This window comes from Mastomys coucha, unplaced genomic scaffold (assembly GCF_008632895.1).
Source record: "Mastomys coucha isolate ucsf_1 unplaced genomic scaffold, UCSF_Mcou_1 pScaffold9, whole genome shotgun sequence".
Classification (NCBI taxonomy): Eukaryota; Metazoa; Chordata; class Mammalia; order Rodentia; family Muridae; genus Mastomys; species Mastomys coucha.
In genome coordinates this window covers 11,483,286-11,499,922 of record NW_022196915.1, presented here as the reverse complement: position 1 = coordinate 11,499,922, position 16,637 = coordinate 11,483,286, and positions in this window count along the sequence as shown.

Here is a 16,637-nt window from a genome sequence, read left to right as displayed (position 1 = left end):
TCAGAAGCCCCTGGGGAGCCCTGTGGACACAGGAGAGTTACATCATGGCTCATTCCATTTCTTTACTTACCATGTGACACCCCCCCCTCCTCAGGGATCTTTGGGATGAATAAAAGACACTTTTATTCATCTCAGTGGTCCCCTCCATCTTTGAGAGCTGCATGGTCTGAGGACCATTCTACCCACATTCTGGTTCTTCATCAAAACCCACCCTAATGCCTGACAAAATCTGTAGATTAAGATGGGATCGTATCTCTGTCAGCCTCAGGCCAGTAATGAACACTGGGCCCTCTGCAGCCTGCCTCAGCCTGATTCCTCCAAGCTATTTCCTGCTGGGTGCTCAGTGATCAGGGCTCCTAGCAAAGGGCCTAGGGGGTCCTTCCATCCTTTCTTTCCTTCCTTACCATACAGAAGAATGAAATCATCAAACCTGGATCTGGATCTGAATCCTGGCTTATTTGCCTTTTCAAACTGTGGGAATGAATCTCTTGCTTAACCTTTCTAAGGTTCTATTAGCACAACAGCAAAGCTACTACTATTCTGACCCGTTGTGAAGTCTCAAAGAGATCATGCCAATGCCTGGCATGTAGACCAGGCCCAGTAAATAGCTGCTATGAAAATCAGTCCCCTTTTGGAAGGAACAGGGACACCCCAGGTCTCTAGGTTAACGTAAAATTGAAGAATTCAGCTCCTTGCATTTTATGATTTCTCTAAGAGAGTAGATTATCTGAAATTTCAGCTGTTGGAGTAAAGGGAGCTAGAGACTCAAACAGGAACATAGGAGGCCCTGGTGCTAGCCAAAGAGGTAGTTCCCCTACCTCCTCTTCCAATGGCCTGTGATGTACAGTTCAACCAGATTAGATAGGCCTAACCCTGACCCTGTGCTATCTTCTCAATGTACTGATCACAGTCAACTGTGTAGTAGTTTGGTGTACACATGAACACAGATACACCTGGATACCTCTTGTTTATCCTGTGTGAACATCTGAGCACAGGAATTGGGTTAGGTTCATGCCTCAGTCTGCCAGGAGACTCAACAAGAAGTTTACACATGATCACACTCAACAAACACAAGGCATTTAGCAATTATCATCAACATCGATCAAATACCTCTTTTCTGAAAGACAGGAACTTGGAAGGGCCTTGAACTATCAAAAAGTGCTGCCCCTGGGCACTTAGTAAGTCAATGGAGAAGGCCAAGCAAAAGTCAACCAGGAAACTATCCAGAGTGTGAGGATTCTAGAAAAAACACATCAGTCTGAGCAAAACAGAGGCAGGGAGTTATATCCTGTGACCAGCACAGTCAACTTGCTGGAACATTGGCTACATGGAGTGGCTTTATGTGATGAGATCAGAGAAGTGTACTAAGGCCCACCGAGCATATCCAAGGCATGACCTTTGCCAGGCAATGGAAGGCTGTGGAAGACTCCAAGCTGCAGGGCCTGTGTTTTAGAAGAATCACTTTAGACTTTTGAAAGATAAAGTTAAAAATTAGATAGTCAATCTAGGAAGTCTAAATAATAATGATGAACTACAGGATTTTTCAAAAGAATAAAACAAAAGAGACACAGGGAAATCATCCAAGAAGCATTTTAGGTAAGCTTTTTCTAAATCACAGGGCATAAATTTCTAAACCTAACGTTCCATCAAGTAGGCAGTGCAGTGTGTGCACGTGGATCTTCACCACAGCACAGCAAGATCAGTACTTGTAGTGATGGTAGAAGCACCAAGAAATTAAGTACCATACAAAGAATCCAGAAGCGCAGGGACATTGGCTTCTTTACAAATTAGTGCTTCTGAGGAGAAAAAAACAAAAGACAATGGTGAAAACTGTTGATATCATGGAGAAAAATAGAATGTTTTCTTGTAAAACTCAACCCTGAATTCTACACCCAAGCAAAAGAACTAAACATCTTGTACAGAAAGTTGCCCCACCCCGTGCATCCTTTTTGAGAAGGTATGGAAGGATGAGCCCTACCAAAAACAAAGCTATAAGCTAAAAGGAAAAGGAGACAGAAGAGGCAGGAAACTCTGACAAAGAGAATATCCTAAGAGGGTTTATCTTAGTTTTCTATTGTTGTAAAGACACAATCATGACTACAGCAACTTATAGAAGAAAGCAGATAGGACCCACAGTCACTCTGGTGAGGGACATAGCAGCACGCAGGCAGGCAGGCATGGTACTGGAGCCATAACTGAGAATTTTACATCTGATCCATAGCAGGAGGCAGAAATGGAAGCAGAGAGAGCTAGCTGGAAATGACACAGGCTTTTGAAACCTCAGCGCCTGCCCCCAGTAACACACCTCCTCCAAGGCGGATGTACCTCCTAATCCTCCCAAACACATCCAGCAACTGAGGACCAAATATTCAAGTCTAGGAGCCTACAAGGACCATGCCGATTCAAACCAACAAAGGTTGGCTGGAAGGGGGCTTCAGAAAGAGACTGTCCAGGTATCTAGAGTCCCTGGTAAGCACGGTCTTTGACAGCACAGTGTTGGGAAGTTCTAGGAGGCTCTTCACATAAGGTGCAGCATCACAACAATCAGCAGAGTCTTTGGAGCTGAATTGGGAACACAAATTTAATGGGCAAACAAGCGAAGAGCAGAGATAGTTTTTGGCCCTAAAGAGGACAAAAAGTCACGATGAAAGGAAAACAGTACTGTTTGTCTCTTTAGCTCTATGCATGTATAACTTTGACATGCAAACAGCAAATTTATTTCTACCAATATGCCCAGCATCCTTCTCCCCCAAACACTACCGTTTTGAAGTGCCCAGAGGAGGAACCAAAGCCCAAGTACCTATCCCACAAACCCTGAACACTTCAAGAAGGCACTTTGCCTTTAAAGGATGGGAACTACTGGGACCAGAGATGGAGCTGGAAGAGACAATAAATTTGCAGAGACTTTTAAGGCTGAAAGAGAGAAACATGGTAATTAGTGCTTTGGACAGAGAATAGATTCAGCCTCTCTCCCACGCAGCCTTAGGAATAGGGCGTGTGGAATGGAAATGACAGTCTGGAGAGCCCATCAGCTCACCTTAATTTCACTTTTTGTCTTATGTGATTTAAATTATTCAGTACCTTCGAAAACCAGCTGTACTGACTTCATAAGATCAGAGTAGCCCAGCTCACAGGGTGCCAAGTTCAAATCTTCCACATGGACTGAGGTAAGAGCCTCTGAGTTCCTGTGCCATGAAGACTAGAGATTTGTGCCAATGACGTCATTCCTGGGCCCCAGTTCTAGCTCACTCCTTTCCCACCTCATTCTGCTGCCTAAGGACCCCTCTCTTTCTTAACATGGCTGACGTACAGCCACATACAGAGTTCATAGTACAGGGAGGACAAAGCCAGGGTGAAGTGGAGAAAAATCAGCAAGGGAAGGCACTAATATCCCAGGTTCCAGAAACTTCTTGCTGCAGCCCAGACACCAGTGTTTGTATTCCCCATTCATAAGGCCTCATGAGGTAAGGACTACCATTACACCCATTTCACAGATGAAACAACAAAAGCACAAACTCAGAAGAAAGCTGCCTAAGGCCCTGCAGCTCATAGGCAGGAGATCTAGAATCTGAACTAAAGTGTCCCTGGCCACAAAGGTCACTTTACTCCCTTGTTCTTGAGAACCCCCTCTGAGTGGACCTAGGGCTGAGCCAAGAGATTTAAGAGGGGTAAATCAGAGGATACTCCCTTAAAAGGGTACATCCAGAGGACAGTTGGGTCCATGAGACAATGTCCCATCACACCAAAAAGAGCTTCTCAAAGAGGACTGGGAGCATAGGCTTTGGCATGATGGAGCTGTGCCAGGGGTCACCTGTCCCTCCATGTTGGGACCAACTGGGAGAGAACATATATGAGGGTGCAGGAAGCCATGGGTCAAATCCCAGACAGGCATAGCTATTGTGAGCAGTCTCTGGGTACAGAGATCATAAGAGGGTATGGGATGTGTGGGAAGCATGTACCATGTGTGCCAGAAGGGAGCTCTATGTAAGAGTGCATGATTCTTGACGTGCAAACTGATAAAAGGTACCATGGCAGCAACTCAGCTTAGAGAGGGATCTGGTATCAGCAGTGGGGCCATGCTCTGCTCATGCTTCCTCAAGTGTTCCATTACCACCCACAGCCATCTGCAAAATGGAGCTGGAAGCAGCCCTTTGGCCCATTATGGAGTAATTGAACGGCATTATGGTTTGAATGTAAAATGTCTCCCCATAGGCTCAAGCATTTGAACACCTGGTCCCCACCTGGTAGCACTGTTTGAGAAAGTTCTCGAACCTTTAGGAAGTGAAGCTTTATTGGAGAAAGTGAACCATCAGGGTGCAAACCTGGTGACGAGCCCTACTTCTTGGTGACTCTGCTTCCTGACTATATAAGCAATGTGCCAACTGTTTCCTGCTCCTGCTTGCAATGCCTTTCCCACCAGGATGGACTGTGTCCCTTATAACTGTAAGACAAAATAAACGTTTCTTCCCCTAAGTTGCTGCTCATCAAGTAATGAATACAGGAAGACCACATGGAGAAGCCAGAACACAGAGCAATCAAGAATATGCCCAAGTTCCCAGAGTCTGCAGATCAGGCTTTCTTTCACTGCACTGTCTTCCTTTAAAGCCAGTTCCTTCTTCCATGGTGCTTCCTTCATGGTTGGCAACTGTGTTTGCATTCCTGGTGACAGAGAGGAACTGGGTATTTCAGATAATAGAAGAAGAATGGAGACTGAATTTGGGGGCCCAAACAACTCATCCAGAACCCTTGACAATAAGGAGTGTCCAACCTACAACCTTTAGGTACATGTGACCCATGGGATCAAGGACCTAACACAAAACAGTCAACTTACTTAAACACTGTGGGGTATTATTTGCTCTTAGCTTGTTCTTGTTAACTGAATTTCAGAGTTCTCATTCATGAGCTTTGTAAACAATAACATCATTTTGCAACTCAAAAGGACGGACACACCTGAATGCTAGCCCAAGCTTGGGCCAACCCTGAATTTTGAGACTATTGCAGGTTGGTAAAAAAGGAGTTGATCTTTAATTTGGAAGTCACTCTTCCCTCCCACCTTCCACTATGACCTTGCACATGAGTCTCAGTTTAAAACCTGAAAAAAAAATTAATCACACCCACTCTAACTGGTTTAGTCTCCCAGGAATATGTGCAAAACCCTGTTAGCTAGTGGACTTGAAAAATACAGTAAGAAAAATACAACTGCCGTGTCACATGCCCATCCTGAGATAAAGACTTATGTGTCACCAATGTTATGAAATCACTCTTGGGAAAAGTTGAAGGAAATAAAGAAAGCAAGCCGGGCTTGTAACATCCCAGCCAGTTTCAGACCCTGCAGAGCACTCTAGAACATGATCGTGCCATTGATTGAGTTTGCCTGCCTTTCCTCCTTATGCACTACTGGTCACTAGCTGAAGCCACTTGGGGGCACTTGCAGCACTTGCAGCACTGAGAAAGAGCAGCTGTCAGAGCCTGAAAATGTCCCTGAAAAAAAAAAGTAGCCTTATGCTCTGCAAGAGGAGAGCCAAGGGTATGTGAGCCGGAAACTGACACTCAGTGCATATGGTATCCCTTTAATTAGCATTCATCCTGATATAAAGGGACTGCTAGTACAGTCACAATATTAGCATGACTAGTCTACCATTCCCTGTGCTCAGTTATCACCAACTTCTCACAGGGCCCTCATGCTATGGGCTCTGACGACCATGGACGTCTCTAGCACTGGTGTCCAGATGGAATGACAAAACACACAATGTACAATGCTGGTGGAATGGTAGCCCGTGTGCACACTGAAATGGAGACAGTGATGGTGGTGGTAGAGATGGGAGATGTAGCCACGGTGGTAGAACTGATCATAGTGATCATTTGGGAGTAGAGATGCTGGCAGTGAATGCTGGTTGTGGGGTGAATGTAGAGGGAGGGTGCTGATGGTTAGAGTTAGAGCAGGTGGGAAATAATGGTGGAAAAGATGCTGGCTTGGGTGGAGGCAGAGGGGGCAGAGGTGATGGTGGTCATGACAATGGCAGCCATGGAGGGGGTGACAGTCATGGCGGGAATGGTTGTGGAAAGAGAAGCAATGGAGAAGGTGATGGTGGAAACAGTTGTAACACGGGTACTGTTTGCATGCTAAAAGTGGAAGAGGTGAGAGTGGGGATGATTATGGTGGCAGTGGCAATGAAGCTGATGATAATGGTGGTCATGATGGTAGTAGAGACCATCAGAGGGATGGTGGTGATGGCTGAGGTACTGATGAAGGTGATACTGTTACTGTTATGACAATAATGGTTGTATCCATGGTAGTATCAGTTTGGCAGATATGGTACAGGTGATGATGATGATGATGATGATGATGATGATGATGATGATGACGACAACGACAGTGGAGGTGATGAGGCAAACAAGCACAGAAGTGATAGTAAGGGTAGAGGTAGAGGTGATGGTGATGGTGAGGTGGTAATGGAGGTAATGGTAGTAGTAGGGTATAGTGAAGGAAGGAAGTAATGACCATGATGGTGATGGTGGTAGCATGGTAGAGGTGATGTGGTTAGAGATGGTGTTGACCATGGTGATGGTGGTGGTAGTATGGTGAGATGGAGGTGTTGGTTGTAGAGTTAGAGAAGGTGATGGCCATGGAATTGGCGTGGTAGTATGGTAAAGGTAGTAAAGTTAGAGAAAATGTTGACTATGGTAATGGTGGTGGTAGTATGGCGGAAGTGGAGGAGGTAGAGCTGGTGATGGTGATAATGGTGGTAATGGTGTGATAAGTTGTGGTAGTATGGTAGAAATGGAGGTGGTAGGGCTGATGAAGGTAATGATGGTAGTTATGGTGGTGGTGGTGGTGGTTATGGTGGTAGTAGTGGTGGTGGTGGTGTGGTGCTGGTGTGGTGGTAATGGGAATGTGGCATGTGATGGTAGGAATGCTGTTTAGCAGTGGTCACACTGCTGTCATTGATGATGAATGACAGTGACTTGCCCAGAAGACGGCAGTACCCATCCTGTCTCCTAGAAACTTCACACAGTCAAGCCCTCTGAGAGACTCATCTGGAATGAAAACAGAGCCTGCCACATCAGGTCCAACTCTGTGCAGAGTTGGGGATGAGGATGGCAGAGCGAGCAGACTGCAAGCAAGTCAGTCACACCATATTTCGGTAACAGCGTGGAGCTGCTTGTTAGCAGAGATCTGCTTTCCAATGGCAAATAATAAAATTATGCTTTTTGTGCAGCTAATGAAATGCAAATTGAAGCTGGATGTGCGTTAATGCAAAGAGTTGAATATCCATTTAATCAGCTCCTCCCTGCAGGGGCCAATGATAAAAATGACAGAGGAATTGCATTGCTAATTCCGGGCCTGTCACTTCTTATACATCCTTACCTTGTAAACCCACCACTCCTGTGGCTGACACCTGCCTGAAGGGCCCAAGGTTTATGTTGTTCAGGGAGTCTTGGGAATTCCTTTGGGAGTGGGGAGAAGGGGCTGGCATGAGGGAGGGAGACCTGGAGGGAGAAAATGAATAGATAGAATCTTTCCTGTAGTGCCAAAATAAATTGTCCCTATCCCTCCTTCACCCCCAGCAGGCAGCCTATGTTCCCTGGGACTTGTGGTATAACAGTGGATCCCCTCATTCCTGTAGTAAAAATCAAAATTCAGTGGCATGACACTAGCAACCCACGTATTCCAACTTTGTTCTGTGCCAGGTGCTGAGCTGGATGATGTACCTGTGTTCACCATTCATTCAGCATCCATGGGATGTATCCATGGGTATATCTATGAGTTGGGTGATGTACCTGTGTTCACCATTCATTCACGAGCTAGGTATCACCATTCCCAGACAAGGAAACTGAGATTCAAAAAGAAGGACAGACAACCAGAACGAGACCTGAACTGAGATAGTGTGACTGCCAGCCCTATTCTTAACTATGTTTGCGTGGGGAAGATGAAACTAATCTACAACTCGTCAACCACTGCCCTCCATACAGTCAAGAGGAGGAGCTGAAAGGAGTGAGAGTTGCTGAAGAGCCCAGGAGGGAGTAGACCATTCCAGAAGATAGGAAAGTTATGGTCAGAAAGAGAGGTCAGTGTTCAGCTCTTCACAGATCCTAGTACAACTGAAGCAAAGACTGTAGGTCAGAGTCTCAGGGAGGGGGGGTGCTCTGGGCAGGGGCTGAAGCCTTCAGATTGGAGTAGGAGATCTTGAATGCCAGGCTCAGGTAGAAGGACTTCATGATGTAGTTTGTCAGTTGTGCATTTAGTCAGTCCAGGAGAAAAGACCATCAATATTTACTTGTGATGTCAGGGACAGCAAGGAGGACAGGTTAAGATATGGAACATCAAGAGAGTCTGCTACATAGCAGTGAAGGAGGTAAAGAGCTAGAGGAAGCCGATCTAGACATTTTGTCTGAGCCACTATCACATAGGCAAAAGCAACAGGTACAGCACCAAGGCACCCAAACCCTCAGAGTTCTCTCCTCCATCACTATCCAACCCCAAGAGAATCCCTGGTAGGCTCTGGTGGGTTCCACCCTCTTCTGCAAGCACACCTGAATGGCAGTGGCAATGTGCAATTATCGAGCCTTCCTTGGTATGGTCATATGGGGGACAAGCATCCTAATGAGCAGTATGTGTTACTTTTGCAGGGCCTCTGCTTTGATAGCCTGTCTCAAGACTCTGCTAGAGCCTGACAGATCCCTTCCAACCTTGACATGACTGCTGTTCAGACAACATTGACTTCTTGCATGTTTTTGATGGAACACCACTGAGAATGTACCAGCTCCAAGCTCTGTTGTAAACAGATCCCAGAACCTATGTAAAAAATTTAAGAGCTCACATCTATAATCACTAGAGAGGCAGAGACAGGAGGCTTTCATGAAGCATGCTGGCCAGCCTGTCTAGCAGATTCAGTAAACTCCAGGTTCAGTGATAGACCCTGACTCAAAAATAAAATGAAGAGTTATTGTGCTGATTAGTTTCTATGTCAGCTTGACACAGCTAAGTTCATCTGAAGGGATGGAGCATCAATTGAAAAAAATGCCTCCATAAGACCAGTCTGTGGACAAGCCTGTAGGGCATTTTCTTAATTGATGATTGGTGTAGGGTGGCCCAGCCCCTTGTGGGATATGCCATTCCTGGTCTTGAGTACTATAAGAAAGCAGACTGATCTAGACATGGAGAACAAGCCAGTAAGCAGTACTCTCCTATGGCCTCTGTATCAGCTTCTAGTTCCAATTTCTTGTCCTGTTTGTGTTCCTGCCTTGACTGCCTACTGTGTGGTAGTCCATATGAGTGTGAACTCATAAGCATATACTTTTGAATACTTAGTTCTCATTTGGTGAAACTGTTTGGGAATGGTTAGGAGGTGTGGCCTCTTTGGAGGAAATGTGTCACTGGGGGCAGGCTTTGAGCTTTCAAAAACCCATGGCACTCCCAGTTAGCTTTCTCACTCTGACCCCTGCTCTCAGCTCTGCTCTAGCACCATGCCTGCCTACCTTCCTCCAAGTTCCCTGCCAAGGAAACTCACCATGGATTCACTATCTGAAGCTATAAGCTCCAATAAACTCTTTCTTCTATAAGTTGCCTTGGTCATGGTGTCCCTTCACAGCAATAGAAAAGTAACTAAGACACACTGTGATGCGGAAGTGTAAGGAAAATAAACCCTTTCTTCCCTGAGTGGCTTTTGGTAGTGGTGTATCATCACAGCAATAGAAACCCAGGCAGTGATTGAAGCAACACTCAGTTTTGTTCCATGGCCTATACACATGCATATATTTTCATGTTTAACTCCATACTCACACACTATAAAAATTAAAAAGAAAAAATAAATCTCAGTATTTACCTAAGGATTCCTTTGGTAGAGAAGGTTAATCCAGGCACATGACAAGGTCACCTTGAGTTTTGACTTTGAAGAAGAGGGGTCCTGTTTCACTTCCCACTGTCACCCAGATCCCACATGTCCATTAGGATTCCAATCCCACACCAGCAATCACCTTCCCTCCCAGGGCACACAAAAGATCAACTCTATCTTTTTAGATAGAGTTTACTGTGGAACTGGGGAAACTGAGAGCAAAGAAAGTTCTAGGTAGAGGTTCCAGCCCACACCTGAGAAGACCTTAGCAATACCCAGCTCCCCACCCACTGTTCCCATCTCCAAGGGCAGCCATATGGTGGCACCAACCCCACACTCACTCCAGAATCAGCCTCCAGACATGATGACCTTTAAGGTCCAGTATGGGAATACTGATTCTTGGATTCCAAATCAGGATTCCCGGCCCTGAACCTAGGTGGAAAGTGCTAGATGTGAACCTGTACTCCACGGCCTACTTCCCTACTAGTGAGCCTTACCCTTGGGGCCTGTGTTCATCACTCCTTAGGGTCAAAGAGGCAGTGCCAGTTTAAGAGACACTGCTGAGAAATATATGGAGAGCCAGTCACTTCCTCCCAGAAGATCTTGCATTTAAGGTTGTCCTTTATGTGACTGAACAGTAGGATCAAAATGGTATCAACAAAGGCAGTCAAGAAATGGAGGGGAAAAAAATCACTAAAGTTTTGAATGTAGATATTTGTCAACTTTCCATCACAATAAAGAGCTATGAGATAATTAACTGATAGAGAAAAAATGGTTTCATTGGTTCACAGGTGTGAATGCTCCAAACCATGGTCAGTTGATGAATATAGTAGCTTGGGCCTATAGTGAACAGCCTGGAAGAAAGAGGAGAAGGAGGAGAAGGAGGAAGAGAAGAGAAGGAAGAGGAGGAAGAATAGGAAGATGAGAAGAGGAAGATGATGAGCAAGGGGAGGAGAAAGAGGAGGAAGAAGAGGAAGAGGAGGAGAAGGAGAAGAAGAAGAAGAGGGGTAGGTCCCATAATCAACTTTGAAAGCACACTTCCAGTCAGTCCCTACATCTTCAAGGTTTCCCCCTTCTAAAAGACCCCTTCTGGGCACCAATTTTTTAATGCATAGGCCTTTGAGACCTATTCAACACTCAGACTGTAGCCCAGGGCTTTTATCCCAACATATTATATTCTAGATCTTGACCTGGGATAGGTTCTCATAAAGATAAGACAGCCCAGAGAAGCTGAACTTAAAAAAGAAGGCAGAGGTGGGGATTTGACCATGTAAGTTAGTGGAAAAAAAGTTTCCTGTTAAGAACAGGACTACAGAAAGCAATGCCCTGCATGCCTAATCAGCAGATTCTACAATAGTGTTTGCAGTGCAATATTCTTCCAGGATGCAAAGCTACATGCCTCTTATTACAAAGTAAACAGCTCAGTGCAACATGTGCCCACAGTACAGAGGACATTCAGATGGTTTCACTGAGGACTTGAGTGTTCATATGCAAGTTTCTATTCATTTAATTAGTGATCTATAGAAAGTGGCTACCTCAGGAGAAGTTTCTGGAAGAATGAAAGTGAACAAAGCTGTTGGCACACAGAAGTCACTGGGTTATATCTCAGATCTCATAGGATTCAGATTGTCATGGACAATGTTTGTGTAGGAGAGAATCGTAATCTTGGGGAACTTCCAGACATTCTGCTACGGATAGTGGGTCAAACTAACCCCACCTAGCCAAGATGAGTCTCAACTCTCTGGTTTCATCAAAACCCAGGATGTTGCATCCTCCAACATAATCTTTGAGCTAGCTGAGTTTGGAGTGGTTTTGTCTTTGTTTAGGCTGTTTGTTTTGAGTGGTATCATTATTTTATTTTTAAATTACCTATAATGCACCCTTTAAAGTTCCCTAATTATGGATAAAAATAAATACATAGTTGCAGACTTTTTTTTTAAAAAATCACATATTATCTACCCAATACTGCATAATTATGGTCTTTTCCATGAAATGTATTATTTCCTGGTTGGTCCATAATCACTCTTTTAAAGCCAGCTGGGGAAGGCCAAGTTTCTTCTCAGATTTAGTTCACAGGTCATTGGGCACAACCAGTGAGGCAGCTTAGAGTTAAGGCTAAGGGATAGTGAAGCCCAGCAGGCCTTCACCCACAAGAAACTCAAGGCCCAGTTGCTGAGCAGTCGGGTCAGTGCCCTCTGGGTACTGGTATAGCTGAAGATGGGTGGCATTTGGAACAGAGGGTGGAGTCTCCTGTGTTTTTCAGTTCTTCCAATAACATGGGTTCAGTCTTAGGACTAGATCACTGCATCCTGCACTTGGACGAGAATCTTACTTTGGGTTCTATCCAAATCAACTGATGAACCTAGAACTAGGGGTAGGTGACCTCAGGGAATACAGAGTAGGGTGTGGGAAATTAAGATGGGGAGGAGAGAATAGCCATAGAGTATGCTTTTATGGGCAAGACTGCAGACTATGGCATATACCTAGGGATCACCCCCTATCAGCCAAGCATTGGAGTGAGTAGTCACCCATTCCTGCACTTATTGCTGTGGGAATGTTGATCTTGGGCTGCTCTGTGCACAGGTCACTTGATGCAGGAATCTACTAAAGACTCATCCCCCAGCAGCAAAGAAGACCTCTAAGAAGGCCCAAAGGGCAATGCTAATAATAACTGCTGCCCTCTCCCTGTCACCTCAACTTTCTTGCGCAAAGAGGAAGATGCAAATAGATTTGCAGGAGGAAGAGGGAAGGCTAGTAAGCAGGACTTCCCAACAAATCAACAGAAGCTATTGTTTCTGTGGGTGACAGAGGACAGGGACATAGCTTTGCCCTGGACTGCTCTCTTCTAGGCATCCTTCAAAGTATCCTTTGGAGATTCGGGGACAAGCAGCACCAACCAGAGGGGTTCCCAGATGAGCAAACTATTCTCTAAGCACCACAGAGGCTAACCTGGCATGATAGCTGATCATTTGTCACGTGACTGTGACCTCAGACCATCATCTCTAGTCAGGGTCATCCCTCACACCCACTCCTCTTGTGCCCCACTGAGGACCCCCATGTTAGTTCACATATAAGTGGCTTCAGGAAGAGTAAGATGGGTTAGGTTCAAGTGACTGTGGCAAGCTCATCCCCTTCCCAAAAGTTACTTTGGGTATTTGATCTGTTTCTAGTCAACCAAATTACAAGAATATCATTTCAGAAAAATGTCCTCTCCATGGTTAAATGCTTACTTAGCATGATCTTGGTTCAATTCCTACTTCGACAAAAAATAGATAACAAGGAAAAGAAAATTTTCCCCTCTCTTAAAAAAAAGAGTGGTTCTTTCTTCCGACTTTGCACACTGCTGTAGGAGGAATGATGTTTGGTGCAGTAGCAACCTTTATACATTGTGAGGGCAGAAATCTGAAGCAGGGCAGTCTTATAGCGGGGGGGGGGGGGGGGGGGGGGGGGGGGGGGGGGGGAGGGGAAAATGGCAGTGTTTTTCTTAACTCACAGAGCTGTTACATTAATGATTTCCAGAAACATCAGAGCCAGGGAATAAATAACAGCTAATGCTCATGAAGCATTTTCCTTCAGTCTGGTTTCAGCTCTGAACTCTTTAACCATGGTGGTCTGAACTCAGTGATCACCATTCCTGTACTTAGCCCTTGCAAAAAAATACAATATACTTATGCTTGAAGCCACGTGACTTGGTCCTTGTGTCACATGCATCTGGGAACATCCCAGGCAATGCACATAGCTGGAATGAGCAAAGGAAAAGATTAAATGCAGGGAGCTCTTACAGGTGCCAGATGGGCCTCAGGGAGGTGGTACCCAGATGCTGGCCTCTCATGTCTTCTACTGGTTGCACCTATCCCATGGTTTGCAAATGCAACCAGCCTGGTACTGCTGTCATGTTGAGTGCAGACTTACTTTGAGCCAAAGCCTGAGCACAACACTTCTTTAGGGCATATTGCTTAGTCCAGAAGCCTAGTCTACAGGGAAAGAACCAACCCATCCATTAGGATACCATAATAATTCTGCATGGCATTTGTTAAGTCCTGTCCCATGCCACCTCCAAGCTGTAAGTAAACCCCAGGCCACTTTCACTTAATCTTTACCACAAGATCACTACGTTACCCAAATAAAAAACATTTATGTTTCAGATGATGACTAAGTATCATTAATAATTATTAAGTATCAAACCCGAGGCCTCAAGATCATACATGGAATCAAGCTTCAAATTCCATGAAATGACTCCAAGCAGGGGTGGGGATCTGTAGAGGAAAAACAGGACCAACTTGAGAATCAGCTGTGACTCACCAAGAAATGGTCAGGGACCCTGAGCCCAAGCTGATGGCCTTTGCTATAGGAAGGAAAGATGAGCTGGGCATCTACTAGAGCAGCTGCCTGCTGGAGGGTCGAGCTCTTCATTAGGGGAATGGGCAACAGAGCAGAGATGGGCAAAGCAAGACTGTAGATAGGTGGGTCACCGAGATCTCAATTCAGAAAAAGAGCCAAGGATTTGAGAGCTCTTGAATTCCACAGCAAATTGTCTAAGTTCTCCTTCAAGCCACATTTCCTATTCATTCAAGAAGCAGCTCTGGGCCAAAACTTCAGAAGACAAGGATTTGTCACTCTGCCATTATCAGGGTTTGGGGGTCTAGACCGCCCCATGTTGCCTTGGCATATGCCAGTCCAAGACATTGTTGCAGGCATGGCATTTTAGTGGTAAACTGAAGTAAAAGGGTATGTGCAATATAAAAGGGGTCACCTTTTAAACACCAGCCAGTTCATAGGACTTTTCTATCCTGTCTGAGCCTTCTGACTCCAACATCTGTTCACAGCATAGCCGCCATCTTGGGTTTGGTAATTCTTTAGGAAATATCCAAGCAGTTCCCAAGAGTCCAAGAGTCCCAGCTCTTCCTTCGGTAAAATGGGGATATAAATAGGAAGTTCAACACAACATCTGTCTCAACGCCAGGAGTAACTGGGACCAGCAGGACCCAGGAATACAGGAACTCTGCCAGCCCAGTGGCATGGGTTGCTTCTGGTCTGTTTGGGCAGTGCCCTAAGTAGACCTTGGGTGCAAATTCTGCAGCCAGTCCTACAATACCCAGAGGAAGCTCCACTCTCAGTCACTCAGACACACCCAGGATCAGAGGATCAGAGGCCAGTGCCCTGAGCAGACCTTGGGTGTAAATTCTGCAGCTAGTCCCACAACACCCAGAGGAAGCTCCACTCCCAGGCACTCTAATACACCCAGGATCAGAGGATCAGAGGTGAGGAGACACAACATCTGTCCCAACACCAGGAATAACTGGGACCAGTAGGACTCAGGCACACAGGAACTCCACCAGATCAGTGCCACTGGTTCCTTCCTGTCTGTCTAGGCTGATGGCCTGAGCAGACCTTGGGCCCAAACTCTGCAGCCAGTCCCACAACATCCAGAGGAAGCTGTATTCCCAGGCACTCTAATTAGCCCCGGATCACAGGATCCTAGAATCACAGGATCACAGAGACAGCTTGACTCTGAGGAGTTCTTACATAATCAGGATCACAGGAAGGACAAGCCCCAGTCTGATTTAGCCAGAGCAAGTAGCACTAGAGATGTCAGGGGGCAAGCTTAAGAACATAAGCAACAGAAACCAAGGTTACTTGACATCATCAGAACCCAATTTTCCCACCATAGCAAGTCTTGGACACACCATCACACCGGAAAAGCAAGATTTCAAATATAAAATCACTTCTCATGATGACGATAGAGGACATTAAGAAGGACATAAATAACTCCCTTAAAGAAATACAGGAGAACACAGGTAAACAGCGAGAAGCCCTTAAAGAGGAAATACAAAAATACCTTAAAGAGCTACAGGAAAACACAATAAAACAGGTGAAGGAAATGAACAAAACCATCCAGAACCTAAAAATGGAAATAGAAACAATAAAGAAATCACAAAGGGAGACAACCATGGAGATACAAAACCTAGGAAAGAGATCAGGAGTCATAGATGCAACATCACCAACAGAGTACAAGAGACAGAAGAGATAATCTCAGGGGCAGAAGATACCATAGAAAACATTGACAAACAGTCAAAGAAAATGCAAAAAGCAAAAAGGTCCTAAACCAAAACATCCTGGAAATCCAGGACACAATGAGATGACCAAACCTAAGGATAATAGGTATAGAAGAGAGTGAAGACTCTCAACTTAAAGGACCAGTATATATCTTCAATGAAATTATAGAAGAAACTTCCCTAACCTAAAGAAAGTGATGCCCATAAACATACAAGAAGCCTACAGAACTCCAAATAGATTGGACCAGAAAAAGAAATTCCTCCCATCACATAATAATAAAAACACCAAATGCACTAAACAAAGAAAGAATTTTAAAAGCAGTAAAGGAAAAAGGTCAAGTAACATATAAAGGCAGGCCTATCAGAATTACACCAGACTTCTCACCAGAGACTATGAAAGCTAGAAGATCCTGGGCAGATGTCATACAGACCCTACAAGAACACAAATGCCAGCCCAGGCTACTATACCCAGCAAAACTCTCAATTACCTTAGATGGAGAAACCAAGATATTCCATGACAAAACCAAATTTACACAATATCTTTCCACAAATCCAGCCCTACAAAGGATAATAGAGGGAAAACACCAACATAAGGAGCAAAACTACATCCTAGAAGAAGCAAGAAAGGAATCTTTCAACAAACCCACACAAACATAATTCTACCTCTAACAACAAAAATAACAGGAAGTAACAATTACTTTTTTCTTAATATCTCTTAATATAAAAATCAATATTACCAACTTAT